At 69.0% G+C, this 20,216-nt stretch overlaps 1 protein-coding gene across 1 annotated transcript in view; it reads right to left on the bottom strand.

The window, feature by feature from the left end:
• The window catches only part of AGAP1 (ArfGAP with GTPase domain, ankyrin repeat and PH domain 1), a 252,155-nt gene extending 232,143 nt beyond the window's left edge, over positions 1 to 20,012 (bottom strand). Inside the window, exons 1-3 of the mRNA XM_012725166.1 lie at positions 19,917 to 20,012; positions 4,580 to 4,638; positions 175 to 262 (exon numbers count right to left, since the gene is read on the bottom strand). The gene's annotated coding sequence lies outside the window, so the exon portion shown is untranslated. The remainder of the gene's footprint in view (positions 1 to 174; positions 263 to 4,579; positions 4,639 to 19,916) is intronic.
• Between the last annotated feature and the right edge of the window lie 204 nt (positions 20,013 to 20,216).

Raw genomic sequence — 20,216 nt, forward strand, 5'->3', positions numbered from 1 at the left:
GCGGCCCCGCTCACCCCGGGCGCCGCCGAGGCCACGCGGGTCCCTGCGCCGCAGGGTCCCTGCTCCTCGGTGTCCCCTCACCTCCCTGAGGTGGGCTGCACCAGGCAAGGGCTCAGGACATCTACAGGAAGATCTGGGAAACCACCCCCGAGGCAGGCCGCCGCCGCCGCGTACCTTCCGGAGACTCCTCCTGGACGTAGGTGCCGGTCAGGTACCGGTGCACCAGGGCCGACTTGCCGCTGGCCAGGTTACCCACAATTCCCTGCAAGAGGAAACGGACGTCGTTAGGGACAGGGCACAGCCCCCTGGGCGTTCTGCAAAGGAGCTGACGCGTCTGGGGGCTCCCCTTGGGGCCACGCAAGCCTGCAGGCGGGGACGGGTGACCGCCACGCTCCCTGTTCTCAGAGCTCGTGGGCGCCGTGCTGCAGCCGCCACACTGGCCTCGCCTCCTTCCAGGCCCCCGCGGTGGCCAGAGCGGGCAGGGGCAGCGGGAGGCCTCCGCGTGCAGAGCCGGGGTCCGGCGGTGCGGGCCAGCCCGGACGTGGGGCAGGGTGTCCAGGTGCTCCCTGGAGTGACTGCGGGGAGGATTCTGGGGCAGGCCCATCCCCGGGAGACCCTGGTGGCCAGGAGCGCTGGGCAGGGCCCTCGGGGTGGAGCCGGGCCCAGGCAGGAGGACAAGCGGCACGAGACCGCGTCACCGGGCCGTGGCCTGGCCGCAGGGTGGAGCGAGGGCCCTGCAGGGCCAGGCGGAGAGGTGCTCCCGGATCGAGTGGTCCCAGGCGGCAGCCGCCTGGCCAGCGAGGGGGACGGGCGCCTGGGCCGGACCGGCTTCGGGCCGTCCCCACAACAGCCCCTGGACAGCGCTGAGACACGGGGTCCTCGGGGAGCCCGCGTGTGCCCCCGCCCCAGACCTCGCCCTCCCATCTGCACGCTGGTTCGTTCCGCACCACCACCCCTTCCCGGGGACCAGCCCCCTTTGCAGCCCACTCACTGACCCTGCCCTGCTCCCCCGAAACCTCAAGTGTTGGCAAGTGCTGGCCCCGCCGCAGGGAAAGGCCCCGGGGCGCCCGTGACGCCCACCCCACCCGGCCTCCGCGCGCCTCAGCCGCCGCCTCGCAGCAGCTGACGAGACCGTCTCCCACAAACCTCTGCCGGCCACCGCCTCCACAGCTCACGACCCTCGCTCTTACCCCAGCTCCAGGAGCCCCACCTGCTCGCCAGGTGAGCACCGGGGCCTCGGCGCTCGCCGCCGCCACACGGGTCCTCAGACCTCAGCATCCTGGCCGCCACCCCCGCTGCTCAACACCCTCCTGACTGTACCCCAGCCCCATGGGCGCCCATGCACGTGGGCAGGCTGCGTGCGCGCCTGGTCGTGGGGTGTCTGTGTTCACCCCAAACGGGCAGGACCCCCACTCTGGGAATACCAGGGTCTATGATCTCACCACTGCCAACAGCAACACCCCTCCTCCCGCCCAGCACCTGCTCTCTGCACTGCAGCCGTCCAGCTGCACCCCACGAGGTCTCGGTCTGAGACACCCCACCTGACCACATCAGTGGCTGCCTGAGCAGCTGCCCTGGCCGGGGCCTTCCCGTCAGCCCGGCACGTGGTGGGCCTGAGCCCCAACAGCTGAGCAGGGCTGCAGCCGGCAGCTCCCGGGCGAGCGGGGCCCCCCGACTGCACCGGTGTCCGGCCGCGGGCCTCACCACCCAGAACTCCCACCCTCGGCATTCCCTGCTCCAGGCCCCTGCTGTCTGTCAGCTCCGCGCTGAGAAACCCCGAAGCGGTAGGCCACAGAATTAAATTTTTAATTAAGGTGAGCGACTCTCTTTCCCGAGGAGGAAAACGCTCAGATGCAAAGCTGCGCAGCCAGGGCTTTCTGGGCACACCGCCCCTCCCTCGCCTGATTCCTCTGATTCCCCAGGGCCGCCCGGAGTGGCCGGGGCCCGGGAGGGCGAACGGCTCACAGGCCCCAGCCGCACGCGTGCTGCGGGGAGACTCAGGAGGGACGGGCCCCCAGGACCCCGGGTCGGGCGCGGCTGCGGGAGGGGGCAGGGGCACCGGACCTTAGAGGGAGCAGGGCGCCCCCGCCGCCGTCCCTGCCCGGCCGACCCGAGGCCCGGGAGGCCCCAGCCCCGGTGCTCACGGGCAGCTGCTGTTGCCCACACGCCATCTACTGCTCGATGCGAGGCTGCTGAGGAGCAGGTGGTCAGTGAGCGTCCCAGCTGGGCGGCCCCGACGCCAGGGCGTGACGGCGGCGAGAGCGGGCACTGCCGGGGTCGGGCGGCGCCTGAGCGCCCGCCCGGCACAGCGTGTGCCCGGGACAGGGCGGACACTGCGGTCTTCTCTCCGGCGCGAGGCCCCATAAAGGCCCTTTGGCGGCGGGCTGCGGTGTCATTCGGCGGCAGCACGGCGCCGTGGAGCCCGGTCCCGAGGCACTGACCTCAGGCGCTCCTGGCTCGGGCTGCTGTGCACAAAGGGCGCTTTGTGGGGACATCTGGGGGGGCGGGCGGCGGGAGGCGCTGAGCGGCCGTCCGTCCACACGGTCACGGGCCCCAGAACTGCGGGGTCACTCGCGGCGAATGTCCACGGTGAGTGTCCCCTTGGCGCTGTCCCCTCAGCAAGCCGTAGCCGACCTCCAGGCAGTTCCGGGAGCTCAAACCCACGCCGCCCCGGGGCCTCCCGCTCCGCCTCCCGTCGTCTGCTCCAGAAAACACGTCTGTGAAACGCCGGCAGAAACGCCCGGTTCTGGGCGTGCGCACCCTGGATTTCGATGGGCAGGACTGGGATGGACACTCCTGCCAGTGCGGTCTCAACAGCCCACACACACGCGGGGCCGACTCCCGGCCCCCTGGAGGACTACGGGGATTGGACTTCATGAACTTTACGTAAAATCCGATGTCCAGCTCCTGGTGGCACGGACCACAGTCCGAGGGCCAGCAGCCCCATGCTGAAGGGAAGCTCGAGCACATGCGGGTGCCTCGTGGTGACAGGTCCTCCAGGCGGTGGGAGAGGAAGCAGGGTCCCCTGGGGCAGCAGTCGGGAGTAGCCGTGGGAAAGGCTCTCGGGAAGGACACGCCCCACGGGCAGCGCAGAACTCAAGGGTGGTGCTCCAGACCAGAGGAGGTGCTCGCAGACCAGAGGCAGTGCCGACTTGATTCCTGTGGCTCACCAGCATGGCGGGACCGGAGCAGCCCGGGGTCGTCCCACGAGGGTGTGTCTGAAACCGGTTCATCTTCTGGGGAAACTCCCGGGACGACGCTGCCCCCGGTAGCACCCTGGACAGGCAGGCTCATCACGAAGGCTCCGGGGCTGAGGCGGGGCTGAGGCGGGGCCGGGCGATCCACGGTCCGTGTGGTGCACATGGGCGAGAGCCGGCCGCTCTGGGCGAATGCTGCGAAGCTGGGCTTCCGAAGGCACCGGGGCCGGGAAGTGCCCGGCAAGGGTGGCGCCCAGGGCAGGAGCCAGGGGCCAGGGAGGCCGTGGGCTGCGACAGAGCGCGCCGGCAAGTGGCGGCCGGCCGGGGCCAGGGGCGCACACCTGCCCGGTCAGGGCCGGCCCCGCGTCTTGCCGTGTTTCTGAAGCTAGAGGCGCTCTTCCAGGCGGGCAAAGGCAGTCGCTGCCGGTGGCTGTTCAGTCTCTCAGGAGTGAGGAAACCCGAGAACCCGACCCCACGGCCCACCCAAGTCGGGGACGAGGAGAGACCAGGCGACGGGCAGATGTCGGCAGCAGCACAGGGCAGGTCCACGCCGCACTCAGACAAATGGACAGTGGAGCGTCCCGGGGCCGCGGGTGGTGCTTCGGGCCTAAGGCCTCGGGGAAGCGGGCGCGGTCGCACCGGCGGAGGCAGCCGGGCTGTGCGGGGCAGGCGGCGGCAGCGGGCCTCCCGGCCCACAGGCCAGCCCTCCTCTGGGCCTCCGCCCTGGCGCCCTCACCGCCACCGCGCACTCATCCGCCTGGAGGCCCAGGTGTCCGTCGGCCACGGGCCAGGCCCCAGCGCCTGCGGCCTCAACATGATCCAGGCCACGGGTGAGGCCAGAGGCCAGTGGCAGGAAAAGCCTGAGGAATTCACTTACTGGCAGCAGACAAGGCTGGAGCCGGCAGTGTGGCCCTCGGGGGAAGGTGGGGGGTGCCCGGGGGGTGGAGGTGTGTCATGAGGTCACAACAGGCCCAGTAGCATCTCACAAAAGCCAACTCTCGGCTTCACATGCCGTCACTGAGAGCACCGCTTTCAGATTACACCGATACTGTCAATACTTTTCCACCCATGAACAGCCAAGGCTGCCGACAGCTCCTTAGAGGAACCGCTGCGGCTCCCGCCCAGCGCAGACGGGTCACCACAGAGCACAGACTCGGTGGGGGCGCTGCCCGCCGTGGCCGCCTGGCCGTGGTCAGCTGATGTGGCCAGCACGGGCCCGCAGGCGCCGGCCCCAGGCCCCGGGGCGCCCTCCCGGACCACCCAGACCCCCCGCAGAGGGTGCCCCAGGGCGCCCGCCCGGCCTCCACTGGGCTGTGGGGGACGGACGGACTACAGCGCCCACCCCCCCGCGGACGAGGCCGGGCGGGGCGAGGGACACTTACCACTTTGAGCTCTGGGACAGACCGACTCAGCGTCCATTCCTGGCTGTTCACAAAGGCGTCTGCAAAACAGGAGGGCACAGTCAGACGGGCCTCACTGAGGTGCCAGGGCAGAGCCCGAGTGCGCTGCTCGGCCGGGAGGTGCAGCCGCCCCTGCGCCCACCTCTGGGGCTCCCGCCCGAGACCCGGAGACCTGCAGCGTGCAGGAGCCGGTCCTGCCCACGTCCTTCCCCAACGCGACACACTCCTGCCCCAAAGGGCGACTGCCTTCCCGTGGCCCCCACGCCGCGGCCTGCCCAGGCGGGCCCCCTCCAGGGCCCCAGCAGCAGCCCGGCGTGCGTGACGATGCGGAGGCTCAGGCTTCACGGCCCGTGGTCAGCTGGGTTCTGGCCCCGGCCTGTCCCGGAGCCGTCACAGCTGGGCTGTCTCGTGTGCTCTGCCCGGACTTAGCCTCGTGGTGACGCAGAGTCCCTCCGTTTCCCACGGCTAACGACCAGCGGAGAGGCCACGCGAGGCCCGTTCCGGAGACACACACAGAGCTCAAGGGTGGCCAGGCGATGGCGAGCGCTCGCCATGGAGCACGCCACGAGCCGCTGAAGCCCCGCTCTGAAAGACCCGCTGGGCCCAAAGCAGGACTGGGGCCACCCGGCCGCACCCCACCAGTCGTGGGGCTCGCGGACGCACCACCCCCAAGCGCGACCTGCGGGCTGGCCGAGGCCTGCGCCAAGGGGCCTTGCGGGCCGCTGAGCCTTACAGGCCGGGCTGAACCCCCACTGCCGGGCACCGGGCGTCCCCTTCTCGCCCAGGGCGGCCGGGGGGACCCGTGTGACCACCCATTGTGTGTCCCATCCACCCAGCCAGGGGCATACAGCCGGCCGGCCTCCCCCGCCCTGCAAGCGGACAGGGGTGCTGTGCCCCAAGAAGGCAGGGCCTGCGGGGTCCAAGTCTCCGCCCCTGACCATCGTGAAGGACGATGTCACGGGGCCTGGGGACGGGCTGGACACACAGCGGGGGGTGGGTCCCCCTCCAGCCCCTGCCGGCCTCCGCACAGCCCTCCAGGGGGCTGCCAGGGCCGAGCCCGCGCCCTCCCAAGGCAGCCACATCCCGCGGCCCGACCAACAGAGTGGCCGTTCACCGCCGTGCATCTGCCGGGAGACGGACTGCGGCCCCCGGCGGGCGACACCCCGCAGCCCCTTGCTCGGGCCACCCGCCTGCCCGACGCGGGGGCCGCCTCGCACGGCGCCCATGCGCCCTGCCTGGCCACACGCCCCTGACGGCGCCGGGCGGCTGGAGGCTGACCACGTCAGGATGGCACAGCGCTGGACAGCGGCCACCCCGAGACTGTATCGCGTGGACCAGTGTCGCAGGGACTGACCTCGGGCTGACCCTGGGCTGCTGCCTGTTACTGCCGGCTTCCCGACCGCACCCCCTCTGCCAAGCACATGTGTCCAGTCATCCAGGGGTGCAGCTGTGGGGAGGGCCCCGAAGTGGGGCGCAGGACAGCTGTGGTGGGCTCCGAGTCCCTCTCCTTACTGCTGTGCAGCTCAGAGCGGGCGCCCGGCCACCCTCCGACTCACGGGGACACTCGACAAATCTGGCCCCAGGGAATACTGGCCAGGCACCTGCCGGGCGGGCATCTCTGGCTGCCCCGCTGGGCTGCTGCCTCTCCCGCCAAGCAGCTGCTGCAAGGGGCAGGAGGTGGAGCGGTCATCTGTTCTCAGAAGCAGACGGTGCCCACTGCCCACGCACGAGGCTGAAGGGGCTGACCCCATAACCCAGGCCGGCGGCCAGCACGGCACGTCTCCCCGAGCCCGCCCAGCCCAGTGTCCAGGGGAGCCGAGGGGGCTCGGAGCGACCGCTGCCGCGCTGGGAGCTGGCCTCGAGCAGCCCTGCGCCTCGCGCCCTCGGCCCCTGCCCCGCTCTCGCCGCGCAGAGGGGAGAAGACGCCGGGGAGCCAGGCGCTGGGCCTCTCAGCAGCAGCTCGGCCACTGGGGGGCGGCGCCCAAGGCCTCCGCCGACGGCGGACAGCAGCGGGCTGGCAGTGGACAAGGCCTGCGGGCTCCCCGGAGACCACATTCAGCGCCTTCCCGTGCCGCCCACCAGCCTTTGCTGACGCACGGCGCCTGGTGCAGGGCGCTCAGGGCACCGGGCGGCCGAGCCCCGCGAAGGCCACCCGGGCTGGACGCAGGCTGCGGCCCCACCGACCGCGCTGTGGCCGTTCGGAACAGCCCAGCTCCCAGGGGTCCACCCAGCCGCGCGGCGCGCTGCCCGCTGCCCGCTGCCCCCACCCCCGGCCGGCGGCCTGCGTCCGCTGGACCGCGGGGAATCGCCGTTTTGAAGTGAACAGCGGTCGAAGCAGCAGTCTCGGGCCTCTCCGGGGCGCTGCCCAGTAGTCACCAGCCCCTGCAGCACCACGGCGACCCCCCAGGCAGGACCCCCCAGGGCGCGGCAGCCCTCCCCTGCCTCCCCCGGTTCCCTCAGCAGTGGACCTCAGACCACCTGCCTGCTCTGCTCCCCACTCTGCCGCGGGAGTCCCGGGGCTCCCTGAGACGCCTCCCACGTTCCCTCTCTGCAGAAGCAATAGGAGCCCGTGACCTGAAGGGGCACAAGCCAGGAGACCCGGAGGCTGCCCAGGGAGGACCGGGCCCACCCTGCACGGGAGCCTCGCTCAGCAGCCTGCTCTGCCGGCCACGCCCGCGGAGCCCGGGCCGCCGCTTCTCCCAAATGGCCGCGGAGCCCGGCGTGCGCCCGTCTGGACCGTGGCGGTCGCCCCGCCTGCACTCTCGCTGGGCTCCCGCCGCCACGAACACAGGCTCCCCGAGACCTCAGACGTTATACACAGGGGAGAGCAAGGAAAAGGAAACTGCAGCCGGAAACCAAAAACCACGCGTCGTCTCTGGGACTCAGATGTGTACTTGAAGCCCTGAAACTTTACGAGAATCAAAAAAAGGATTTTATTTTTAGCAACAGACACAAAGGAGCATGTATTTTTAGCCTAAAGCAACCGTGAACCCCAAATAGCAGTGAAAGTGGGACGGAGGAGACGCCGGCGGGAGCCGCGACCAGGCAACTCCATGGCCCCGTTTCCCTGCTGAGGCCACTGCGACATCAAGCGGCCCGGCGGGCAGCAGGAGCGCGCGGCTCAGGTCCCCCCGCTGGGCCCACAACCCCCCTGTACCCACCAACCCTGGGGGACAACCCCCCCGTACCCACCTCCAGCTTTGCGGTCGGCAGGCCCCCGGGGACTCCTGGGCGAGTGGGCCGTGGCCTCCAAGGCCCGGCGGTCCCCACGGCCAGCCCCGCGTCTCCACCAGACGGCCTGAGCGGCCTCTCTGCAAGGTCAGGCGACGCCTGGCGGCCTTGCTGGTTCGGGCCTCACTCCCAGAACTCCCGACTGCACCCCAACTCTCGCAGCCTCCCAGCGTACCAGCCCCCGGGGCACCCTGGGCCTCTCCCCCCAGCCCGGCACGACTCGGACCTGCACAGCCCGGCCAGTGGGGGGGGGGGACCCTTCTCTGCTCCTTGGACGCCCTGCGCCCCCGCTCCCCAGCAGACACTGCAGGCCTAGGGCTGTCGGGAGGTGGCGGGCCCCCCGCGGCTGGCTTCCCCACGGTGCCGCTCAATGCCTCCGACACCCTGTCCAGGAGGCCCCGGACAGCTGAGCCGTGTGGGCTGGGGTGGGCGGAGGGAGGGGGAAGGGCGGCGAGGGGGGTCAGGGCTCGGAAGGGAAGGGTCGGCCCTCGCCTCGTGTCCCCTCACGGGGCCTGCCCGGCCTGGCACCGGGCCCCGGACCTCAGTGCCGCCTGCCTCTCGCCCCCAGCGGCTGACGACGGGCCTAGACCTGAGTCTCCGGTGCTGCTGGCTCCAGGGGGCAGCCCCAGGCCTCTCAGCAGCCCCCCTGGGCTCTAGAGACAGAACAAGCACCAGGGGGCAGGAGTCCAGTCCGGGGGAGCCCTGGGGAGGCCCCAGGGGCTGCTGCGCTTCGAGTCCTCGGGGCCCCCACCTGGGGTTTTGGCTCCCAGACCTCTGTGAGGGAGCAGCCAGAGGGCGCAGAGCCCCGGGTCAGCGGTGGGGGCGCGAGCTGCCGGGGGCGGGCACAACTCCGAGTCCTTGCTCACTGCCCGGAAATGCTTCAAGCTCTTTCAGAAGAGGGAGACTTGGAGGGGCCCCAGGAACTACCGGGACAGGGGCCCTGGAAGCCCAACTCTGACATACTCCGGGGTCTCACGGACAACATCAGACCCCCTAAACAGCTGGCACCCAGAGCTTAGTACCGGTGCTTTCTACGCCAAGAGCACCCCACACAGAGCTCTGCTGGAGCCTGCCCGGGGCTCCCGAGACCCAGCCCCCACTGCTGGACTCCGCGTGCTCTGTCCCTGAACCCCGGCGCTCACAGCCGCCAACCCCCAAGTAAGGAGCACCAGGGCCCAGTCTTCCTTCTGCACAAGTGAGGGGCGTGGCCCGTCCGAAGCCTGTGGTGACCCAGGTCACTGCCCCCCTGGCTGGGCCCACAGCTCAGCCCTGGGGGACAAACCCCCACCCTGTGTCCACCTCCAGCTTCGCGGTCAGCAGAAGCATGTGCAAGACCCACCCCAGGCGCTGACACCACTTTCAAATGCACTTCATGAGAATTTATGGCTGAGCCTCGCGTAACAGCTTCTATAAAGTAGTAAGGTTAACAGGAAGCTAAAAATTATGACCGGTGAGGTTAACAGTGAGCAGAAAATAATGCTGCGCACCGCAAGAGGCTGTGTGATGAATGCCCGTGGGGCGAGGGCCCATGAGCAGGGGGCCCAGGAGCAGGGACCCAGGAACAGGGACCCAGGAGCAGGGACCCAGGAGCAGGGGGGGGGCCAGGAACACAGGGGGCCCATGAGCAGGGGGCCCAGGAGCAGGGACCCAGGAGCAGGGACCCAGGAACAGGGGCCCAGGAGCAGGGACCCAGGAGCAGGGGGGGGGCCAGGAACACAGGGGGCCCATGAGCAGGGGGCCCAGGAGCAGGGACCCAGGAGCAGGGACCCAGGAACAGGGGCCCAGGAGCAGGGACCCAGGAGCAGGGGGTCCAGGAGCAGGGGGGGCCCAGGAACACAGGGGGCCCAAGAGCACGGGGACCCAGGAGCAGGGGACCCAGGAGCAGAGGGCCCAGGAACACAGGGGGCCCAGGAGCAGGGGGCCCCCAGGAGCATGGGGGTACCCCAGAGTGCCGGCCAACACTGAAGAGGCCTGCAGGGACGTGCAGGGCCGGGGCAGGGCTGGGCAGCAGGCTCCAGGTGTGCCAGGTGACGGCCCTGTTGGCGCAGCCTGACCTTCGCCAACAGAGGCGCCGGTGTCCCCAGCACAGGGCTGCGGGGCAGGCGCCACGTGGGTCCCTGAGAAGGGCCGTGCTGCGGAGAGCGTGCCGGGAGACGCCCAGCAGACAGACACGCTGCGGGGGCCGGCGCTGGGCTCTCACCCGCTCTGCACAGAACCGCGGGCCTGGCCAGCAAGGCCTGCCTCGGAGGCCGACCCTGCCGCTGCAGGCGGGAGGCCTTCCCAGGCAGACCGCGGCCAGCCGTGCCCAGGGACAGTCCCTCTGGCTCGCGCCGGCCACAGGGAGGCCTGGGCCTGCATCCTCCACACGGCTCCCGACAGCCTGTGCTGAAATCACCGGACGCCCTCCTGTCCGGACTCACAGTAACCTGAACGACTTACGTTCTCTGCACTGACCCCAAAATGGGCAGCGACTTCACGGGGCCACCGGGCATTTATGACTGCATTATGTGATTACGTAAGTGCTGCCCACGGGCTGTAATGCCCAGCAAACGGGTCATGTCCAGGAGCAGGCCGGCTCGCCTGCCGACAAGCGGCCCTATCCCCGCCGGGCCGGGTCCCGGCCTCACGGCCACCCAGTCTGCCCCTCGTGTCATGCTGGCGTCCACTGTCTCCAGGGCTCTGCCCACTGTCCCCAGGGTCCCCGGAGCCCTGCCCGTCGCTGACAACCAGGGTCCATGCAGGCCTGAGCCAGGTAGTAAAAGAACAAGTGAGCCACACCCTGCCCACTGGTCATCAGTGCCCATCCTGGCACCCCGACACCTCTGATCTCAGCACCCACAGATTTCCAGGAATTCAGGCTGAAGATCCAGGGGGCTGGCGTGGGCCCAACAGGAGGAGGCTGCTGCCCACACTGGCCGCCCGCGCCCCGCCCCTTGTGCTGGGGTCACACACAGCTGCCCTAGCTGCGGGCCGTCTCAGACCGGGCCAGCACCTCCGCTGGACGCAGGCCCAGCTCAGAGGCGTCGCCCCTCCGAGACCACACCAGAGGGAGGCGCGAGCTTTCTGCAATGAAAAGGCTTGAAGACCCACCCCATCCCGCTGGCCAGCGCTGCCCCACGGCCCACCCGCCCCCGCTGGGGAATGAGGACCAAGTGACCGACTACGGGAAGCGGCCGGCCTTCCCAGGGCAGCCCGGGACCGAGTCCACCATGGTCCCCAAGACAGGAAGAGACACCCTGGGAAGAGGCTGAGGAGGAACGGAGGGTGGGATATTCTAGTAAACAAGGGCTACCCAGAGTCCCAGCACTGAGCTCCAGCCCAGTCGCATGGGAACAAGCAGCCAGGCCTTCCAAGAGGCTGCTGGCGTACCTCAAATAGCAGCCGCGGACCGGAGCCAAACCCGCAAGGCCAGACGCAGCGTGTTTATGCGGCTGGATTTAGAACTCTGAAAATAACATCATCGATTTGGACGCCTCGATACTACGACTGACTGGCGGAGGAAAAGCACGAGAGAAAAACAGTGACTTCAGCCGACACGAAGAGGGGCCCGGAGGGAGCCCCGCCCCACCCAAGGGCTGGAGTCTGGGGGCGCCGGGCACCGGCCCGCGGCGGGGCAGCAGCGGGGTCCACCAGGCCGGGCCCAGCCCCGCCGCCCTGAGCAGGAGCCAGGCCAGCTCTGCTTCGGGGCTGCCGCTTTTACTCCCACCCCCCACCCCCACCCCCGTGCCTGTTTCTGAGACTCAAAGGCCAACTTGGAAAGAATCCAAGCCAAAACTGGACCTTCAGGGCCAAGCCCGCAGGTGAGGCAGGGGAGGGGAGGGGCAGGGCCGGATGCACCTGCCAGGAGCAGAAGCAGCCTCAGGAGCCCACCTGGGCTGGGCCTGGAAGGCCAGGTGTGCTGCGGGGAGGAGCCCACTCCTCCAGGTTCAGCTTCCAGGTCAACTGCTCCTAACTGCCCTGACATCCTCTGAACAGAAGTGAGGCCGCCCTGGAGCCTGGGGCAGAAAGTGAGAGGCCTCCCTGGAGGGGAGAGAAGCAGCTCGGGGCCATCAGCACCTATGGGGTGGGGGAGGGACACCCCAAGGCAGGGAGCCCTGGGGCCTGGCCGGGGGGCACGGAGGAGGGAGGGCAGCACCTTGGGGACCTCTCTTAGCCCCCAGCAGGGACAGACCACGCCCACGCCTCCAAGGAGCCCCCTCCTGGGGAGGCGCCTCCCGGCATGTGGGAGGCTGGAAGCCACCCAGGAGCAGGGCTGTCAGCAGGGCGCCCGCGCTGGGCCAGCCCAGGGCCTCGCCCCTCCCCCCTGCCGGCTCTGTCCCAGCAGTGTGGCCTGGAGTGGCCTGGAAGGGCCAGGGGGGTGTCCGGGCACGTTCAGGTGGCCAGGCTGGGGCAGCGGGTGACGGGGGCGGTTGGGCTGGCCTCTATCTTTAGGAGTCCCGACCACAGAGCCGAGTGAACACTACACGAGCGTCCACTCTGCGGAGCGGCTGCAGTCAGGGCTCAACGTGCACATGCTCCCCGGGAACCCCCAGGAACCCCAGGCAGGCAGCTCTAGGCCGGAGCACTCTTGAAACAGCAGGTGTCCACTCTTGAAACAGCAGGGCTGGGTGGCAGGTGCCCCAGGGCGAGCAGGGAGCAGGCCCCTGCGCACCCCTCTCCCAGCTCCCCAGTTGTCCCGGCACCAAAGTGCAGCCCCAGGGCCACCTGGGGCCTGGCCCGAGTCCAGCCGTGCACCACCCGGCTGTCGGGGGACGCGAGCCGTCACACACGGTCACGGCGAAACCTCACGCCGGGAGGCCCGCTCCCGCCTGCACCCCCCAAAGAGGGAAGTGCGCGCTGGGCAGGCCAGCGGCCAGCAGGCTCTGAGGCCAGGCGCCAGCACCGGCCGGCCCCGTGCACACAGGCACACGCCCCGCATGCGGCCGGGTCAGGTGTGATGGCCAGCTCCTGTCTCGCAGATCACGAGCCGCCCCCGAGGACCACGTCGGACAAGGCCACCCGGGCTGCAGCGGAGCCTACGGGCTCTGCCCAGCCTCCAAGGCATTTGCAGTGTCCGCGGCCCCTGCGTGGACACAGGCCACGAACCCGCACAGCAGACGCCGGCAGGGCAGAGCAGAGCTCACCGCGCTGCTGGGCCCGGCCAGCCGGGGCCCGGGGGCGACGCCTGGCCCTCACCCGCAGGATCGGGAATCCGCTCTCGCCTGGACCCCTCTCGACCAGGATGCGCCCTACCAGACGTCCACCTGTCAGCGATTTGGCCTGAACTGCAGCTGTGGCCTGGGCCGGGGCAGCCCGAAGGCAGCAGGGGCACCGAGCTGAGCCCCGCCCCACAGGCCAGTGCCAGCAGACACTCCACTCCCCACTCAGGGGTCCTGTGGGCGATGGGACAGGTGCCAGAGGCCGCCAGAAGGTGCGGTGCACACGTGCACCACTAGCGGCCCTCACCTGCTCCCGGGCAAAGAGCCCCTGGGTCCCTCCCTGGCCCTTGAGCGGCCCAGAAATGGAAGGCAGGAACGGGTGTCCGGAAGGCCTGTCCCAGGGCATGTCCCAGGCCACAGCTGCCAGCGAGGGCGGCCTGGCCCTGGGCCCTGCAGACAGCGTTCACACCGGCGCTTCACTCCTGGAATCCACAGCTGCGTTCACACTCAGGTCTGCTGCACCCCCCACGCTGGACCTCCAGGGCCAGGTCAAAACCCCAAATCCTGCCGAAGGCGGCCAAGTCTCTTAGTGGATGACAAAGAGGCTCCACGATGCCACGTGAGTTAGTGCAGCCAGTCTGCAGACCGAGGGTGAGGGCCCCGGCGAGTGCCCGCGGGCGCCCTGCAGGCTGACCGTGGGTGTGACCGGCGCCTCCCGCAGCAGAGGCGCTGGCTGGCGCTGCCGCCATTTTTCTGACATTTCCCGAAACGGCCCCAAGTAGCGGTGCTTTTTACAGAAAAGGGTGGACACAGCAGGCTGAGGGCAGCGCGGTCGGGGCGTCACCGCCTCTCCACCTTGGGAAGCCCACGAGGCGGGCTCCGGCCCAGCAGTCGGCGCAGGAGGGCGGGCGGGGCCGGAGCAGCTGCGGGTGAACCAGCCGCAGGCGCTCGGCCGCGAGCGAAGGCCGAGGGCGAGGGGCGGCCTGCTGGCGGGCGCTCAGGCTGAAGGCGCGGGTCCACAGGGCGCCCCGCCCGCACACGTGATGCCAGGGAGAGCTGCGTCGGGGTGACGGGGAAAAGCCGGGTGCAGGTGAGTTCATAGCCCTCGCGGCTCCGGAGAGGAAGCCCCTGCGGCCCCTCACGCCGCTGCACCAGCAGCAGCGCACACCTGGCGCCTTCCACCGTCCGCACAGCGCCGGGCAGCCGCTCTTGAGCAGCGGCTGGTGGCCGTGGCCATGGGCCACGGCCCCAGGCTCCCCCCAGCCCCCAGCTGAGCAGAGCGCGCTGCCTGCCACCGCCGGCTTGAGCTGGGGACCGAACCACGCCGGGGCCGGGGCCGGGGCGGAGGGCGCGGAGCGGCTTCGCGGACCCTCCCTGGTCGGAGGCCAGGGCAGCCAGGAGGGAGGACGGCGGCTGGGGGCCGCGGGGTAGGCTTTGTCCGGCCAGGCACAGCTCCTGCTACGCCCCAGTCCGGCCAGCAGAGTAAATGGGGCCACAGGGGATGAGGGACTGGCCGCAGAGGCCGGGAAGTCAAACACATTCCCGTCACCGCAGTGTGGGCAAGCGGCACAAAACCCTCAAAATCCTAAGCCCTGAGAGGACGCCGGCCCCGGCCGGCTGAGCTCATCCACTCCAAGGCCCAGACCACCCGCGCCCGCGCCTGCAGGGACTGGACGCTCTGCGGGAGGCGGCTCAGTCCTAAGCTGAGGGCCGGCCGGGGCTCCACTTCCTAATTTGGAGTCAAAATGCCTTTCGCCGAGACGCTCACTGTCAGCGCTGGCCACGGGCCTGTCCCTTCCAGCTTCTCTTCCAATTAGAATCCCCAGTGTCTTCCCTGAGCCTGCCTTCTGGAATCTTCCATAACCAGGAAGCAGATGACACCTCTAATTTGAAATCCTAGAGAGCTCACCCCCACCCCCGAAAGGGGATTTTAGTTGGGGAGCTAACGACAGACGCAGGCGTTTTGAGCACGGGGTGAGTGGGGTGGCGAGGCCCGGGGCAGCGCGGGGAGCAGGCGGGGAGCCCCAAGTCCAAAGCTCTGTCTGCCCTCCTCAGACCAACGGGTCGGCACTGTTCTCAGGACCTGGAGCACTGGAACTGGGACCCACAGGCAGGTCCCCGAGTGGCCGCAGCTGCTTATGCATCAGCTCTCAACTGTCTGCCAGGGACGGTCACCCCAGCAGTGACAGGCGCCAGGCCACACGGGATTCCCTCTGACGAGCAGCACAAACACATGCAACTCAGCGTGCGTCCCCAGGCCCCCAAAGACAGCCAGGAGCAGCAGGCGGGACCCTCGTGCGCAAGGGGCAGCGCCCACACGCTGTAGCCGCTCCCCGCAAAGGACGGACACGAGCGCACCGGCCTCCCTTCCCTCCCCAGCGCACCGGAAACTCCTCACGGGCTAGATAAGGAGCAGCCCCGGCTGGTACGCCCTGGCCCCGGCCGCCCCCACTCGCAGCCTCAGGTTTTATGGGCCTGCGGGTCTTAAGATCCATTAGCGAGGTGAGGACTGGAGCCGGGGGTGACGGCCACGGCTCCCGGGGTCGTGACAGCAGGACGGGCCACGACGAGGAACACCACGTGGCTGTCTGCGACAGGAGGGTCATGATGCCGCTGCGCCCCTCGGGGCTGGACGCCACCCAGGGAGACCCCGCGCTGGACCCCAGGAGGACGGCCGCCTCTGACCTCGCTCTCCGGGCTCGTCTGTTGGCCTCGGTACAAACCTGCCGTCACTGGGGAGGCCAGCGCCGCTGCACAGCCTCGGTCTCAGCCGCTGCCCTTAACGTACACTAATAAAGCCTTTGTTTCTCGGGGTTCTCTCAAGGTGACAGCGTTTTAAACACGCTGTTTCGCATCATTACAGGCAAGTAACAGGCAAGCCTGTGCCCGGGGAACCAGCATCTCACAGAGCAAACATCGCATGCGGTTAAAGAAAGCCGCTACTGGCGTCCCGCATGTAGGTCGGGGCAGCATCACTGCCTAGGAGGTGACCACAGACACCTCACCCAGGCTGCGGGTGGAGCGGCACCCCCTGTCCAAGCCTGGGCGTCACCTGCCCATCCCGCCAGAGCCCGGCCACCTTACCCCGGCGGGCCCAATGCGCTCAATCCCCCACTTAAGGGCAGAGGCTGGCTTTTGTTTCCTAAAATTTATTTATTCAGGCACACAAGAAACTGGGGTATAGGCCAGAGGGGCGGGGGGCGAGGGCTGAGAGGGCTCCCCACAGACAGAGTGGGGAGCAGAACAGGTGGATCCACTGAAATCCACTGCTGAGGGGGCAGCGGGGGACAGGCAGGGTCCGCTGCGCCCTGGGGGGTCACTCCCTGGCCGGGGATGGGCTCAGGCCACAGTGGCTGCGGGCGGATTCCTAGCGCTGACTTTAACCCCTGTGCCACCAGGGAGTCCCCCTAAGCTCCCTCTTAAGGACAAACCCCCATTACCTCACTCCTCCGCCCGCAGTCGCTCAGGTCCACCTGCCGAGTGCGCTCAGCCCGCAGGTGCCACGTCCAGGAGGCCCTGGCTGCAGGGGACAGGCGAGGGCGCTGGGCTTCCGGCTGGGCTGCGCAGGGGGCCCCCTTCCCCACAGGACCCAGGAAGTCGGCCCGGACCATCTGCGTGGCCCTCAGGGGCATGTCTGGAGACAAGCACTTGCATCCGTCAGCTCTCGGCCCGCCTGGCCGCACAGCTCGCCAGATGTGTGACTGCACCGGGGAAGCAGCAGCTCGAACAAAGACGAGCAGAGCAGGGCTTCCCCGGAGGCTTCATCTGCAGCTGCCGCTCCAGCCCTGCAGCAGGCTGCCCCTCGGGGCCAGGGGCCGGGGGCGGGGGCCTGTCGGAGCTGGCTGGTGGCAGGGAGCTAACAGGTGGAGCCGCTCCTGCGGAAACAGCAGGCTGCAGCCCGCACTTCCCGGGCGAGGGCCGGCCTGACCTTCACGCCCTCCCGCGTCCCAGGCGTATGGCGTCTCCAGAACAACACCAACACAAACAATGGCCTTTTCCTAGCTGCTATCTGGACTCATTTATAAAAAGCAAGTGGATTCCAAAACCCTGAGTGTATAATTAGTTCAAAATGTTTCAAGCGAGAAGCTCTGAGTTACAATGTTTCCTTGTATCCTGGTGCCTTGTCACTAAGAGAGTGCTAAAATGTAGCCGGTTATTCCAGCAATTTTACTTTCACCCATGGTCTCTCTCCACCAAAGCGTTTTAGGACGGCTATTGCTACTATTATTACTAAAGACTCTATCTTGCTACTCAAATTGAATGATACAAATCAAGGAAACCAGAAAGCAAACAGGGCCGCTCTATTGCTGCAGCCAGTGGCCGGGCCAGCAAGGACACCCCCAGCTTGCAGCCTCGGACCGGGCCGCCTGCGGCGCGGAGAGAGCACGAGCCGGGCAGCGACACGTGCAGCGCAGTGACTCAGTCGTCACCTGACCTTTCTTTGGACTGAATCACACTTCTGTCAACAGACGCCACTAACAGGTGTGCCTCAGGTGACGGGCACCTGCGCCCTCGAGCGCACGCGCTCTCTGGAGCGCCCCAGGGCTCGCGAGGCCAGCTGGGCACCCGGGCGGCGGCAGGGGCGGAGCGGGACCCAGAGAGGAAGCCGGCGCGCAGAGCCTGCGAGGCCAGGCAGGGCGGCCGCGCCGACCCCTCGCTCACCGGGGCCACCCGCGAGTGGGCTGGGCATGCCAGCGACACCCGCCGCCGCTCCCTGCTGCACGCGGGGACAAGGGCGGAGCAGGTAGCTACCGCTAGGGCGAGGGAACCCACTACCCCACGCCAGGCAGCGGTTCCTTCAAAGCGCCCATGCAAGGAGCCTCCCCACCGGCACCCCCTTTCAAATTGGAAGAAATTCAGATCTGAACGCGTCGCGGCTGGAATTTAAAGAAAGGTGCTGGCAAACGTCACATCGCAGGTGAGGAGCCCAGCCGTGGCCCCGTGCGGAAGGCTGACGGCGGGGGTTCCGTTCACAAGTGTTAAGCAGGCTCGTGCGCCCCGGCGCCGCTGTGCTGAGGGCGACCATGCCAGGCGGCGCTGGGGCCCGTCTGGCCACCCGCGTCCTCCGCGCTCACGCGGCCACTGCCACGTCACAGGCCGGGGCTCGGGAAAAGCTGTGGCCCTCGACCTACAGCCTCACTGGCTCCCAGCCTGGGGCCCCCTGGGCCCGGACACCACTTGGAGGCTGTCACCCTCGGCCCGACGCCTCACTGAAGGAACACCTACGCCCGCCTAACCGCCCTCACGGGCACAAGTGCAGAAAAGCGGCGAGGCTAAGGGGAGCCACGCAAGCAGCGGGCTGTGCCTTTCGCTCACAGACCCTGCCTGCAGTCACTGTACAGCGCAGGCCTTTGAGGCGAAGCCGGGTGACACATCTGGTTCTGGGGCTCCAGGGTCACCTAGAACTTTGGAATAAAGCGGAGGACGCGCCAACGACGGGTAAGGTCTAGACCAAAGCCACCCATCCCCGAGACGGGCTGGCCATCAGGGCAAACCTCCTTCTTCTAGAGCTGCCAGCGGTCCTGACTGGCCCAGAGAAAGCCCAGCACCTGCCGTACCTCACCACTCCACGCCCACCTGAAGGCACGAACCCCGGGCTCCTGGTGATTCAGCCGGGGCCTGGGGTACACGGGCAAACTCCTCGCTCTAAGTAGCACCCGCGTGCCTCCCCAGCCCCGCTCAGGCAGACCTGTCTGGAACCCAGGCAGCTCACTGCTGTTGCCTGTAAGCCCATGAGACCGAGGATGCCGCCAGGGAGCGGAGCCCGCGGCCGCACAGCCAAGGCCCTCAAGGTGAGCCGTGAGCCAGGCTCCGGCCTCTGAAGGAAGCTCCCCTGGGCAGGTGGAGACACGCGGCTGTGGCCTGCAGGTAGCTCTCAGTCCGCGCTCGCATGGAGGAAGGCCGCTGTGACAGGCCCGGGCCACGACACCCCCACGCTCTGAGGGGCGTTCAAACAAGCCCAGAACGTGCCGTCTCCGCCTCAGTCTCACTCTGCCTCGAGACCTGAGCACAGGCAGCGGCTCCTTCCCTCGGGCCGGGCTGCACACAGCCGGGCGGCCGCTAACCCCACGTCTGCTGGGCGAGGACCCTGCTCCGGGTGCTGGGCGACCCGCGAGACCCTGAAGCTCGGCCCACCGGCGGGGCCCGCCTGCCAGCGGTGGCGGGTGCGTACGCCCAGGGCTTCCACTAGCTGCCTGGTGGCCAGCGGCCGGGCAGTACCCGCCTCCGCCCACGCGTAGGGTGTGGCAGCCTGAGCACAGCCCCCTTCCTTGGGGGTGGCGGGCAGGCACACAGGGAGACCAGGCTTGCGCTTTGTCACTTCTGGGTGACCCTGACCATTCAGAGGCCACAGCAGTGCCCTGAACCTGGCAAGAGAGTGCCACCACACCGGCCTCCGAGCCTCCCGAGAGGCCCCTGGGGGCATCAGAGAACTGGAACTCCAGGACCAGCACTCCAGCACTCCAGTGCTGCTCCGCCTGACTCCGGCACACGCGGCTGGGAACACGCCCTGTGCGGGGACAGCCCTCTACCAGGAGCCGAGCCGAGAAACGCCCATCCGCTGAGGGCACAGAAATGCTTTTGGGGAGAGGCGGCTTGTGGCCAAGCCGGGAAAGGAGCTAACAGATGAGTCCGCTGCCAGGCGGAGGGGCTTCAGGGGCCCAGGGCTAGTCCCTGGGAAGTGCCCTCAGGTGGGCAACGGGTCAGGTGAGCGCTCCCACGCAGGTTCCCGCGGCCACGAGACCGCCCACAAACCGGCCACACAGCTGGAGCAAGACACAGACCACCCGCGTGAGGCTGGGGAGAGCTTGCTCCCCAGTTCACCCGGGGTGGCCCCTCGCGGGCGGGAGCCCTGGGCAGGCAGGCAGATCTCCCCAGGCTCTGCCCGCAGGCTGCGCCGGGCGCCAGGCCTGTTCCCAGCGCTGCCCTCCCCTCCGCGGCCCCCAGCCCACCTCTGCGCGGGGAACCATCGATGCTCTCGGCGCTGGACGAGTGCCCATCCGCCCGGGGCTGCCTCAGGCTGCTGAAGTAGCCGCGCGGCTGCCGGGAGGCGCCGCTCCGCGGAGAGGGCCCACCGCCGGGGGCGCCGTCCCTGCGGGCGAAGATGCCGCTGAAGAAGCGCAGCAGCCGGTGCTCCGAGGCGGCGCCGGCACCGGCGGCCGCGGCCCTGGCGCGCTCCAGCCGCTGCAGGTCGCTGTTGTCCAGCGTGCGGTTCTTGCTCTTGCTGCGCTCCCAGCGCTCCAGGTCCGAGA

Source organism: Condylura cristata, unplaced genomic scaffold, assembly GCF_000260355.1.
Source record: "Condylura cristata isolate star-nosed mole 26May11 unplaced genomic scaffold, ConCri1.0 scaffold00002, whole genome shotgun sequence".
NCBI classification, from domain to species: domain Eukaryota; kingdom Metazoa; phylum Chordata; class Mammalia; order Eulipotyphla; family Talpidae; genus Condylura; species Condylura cristata.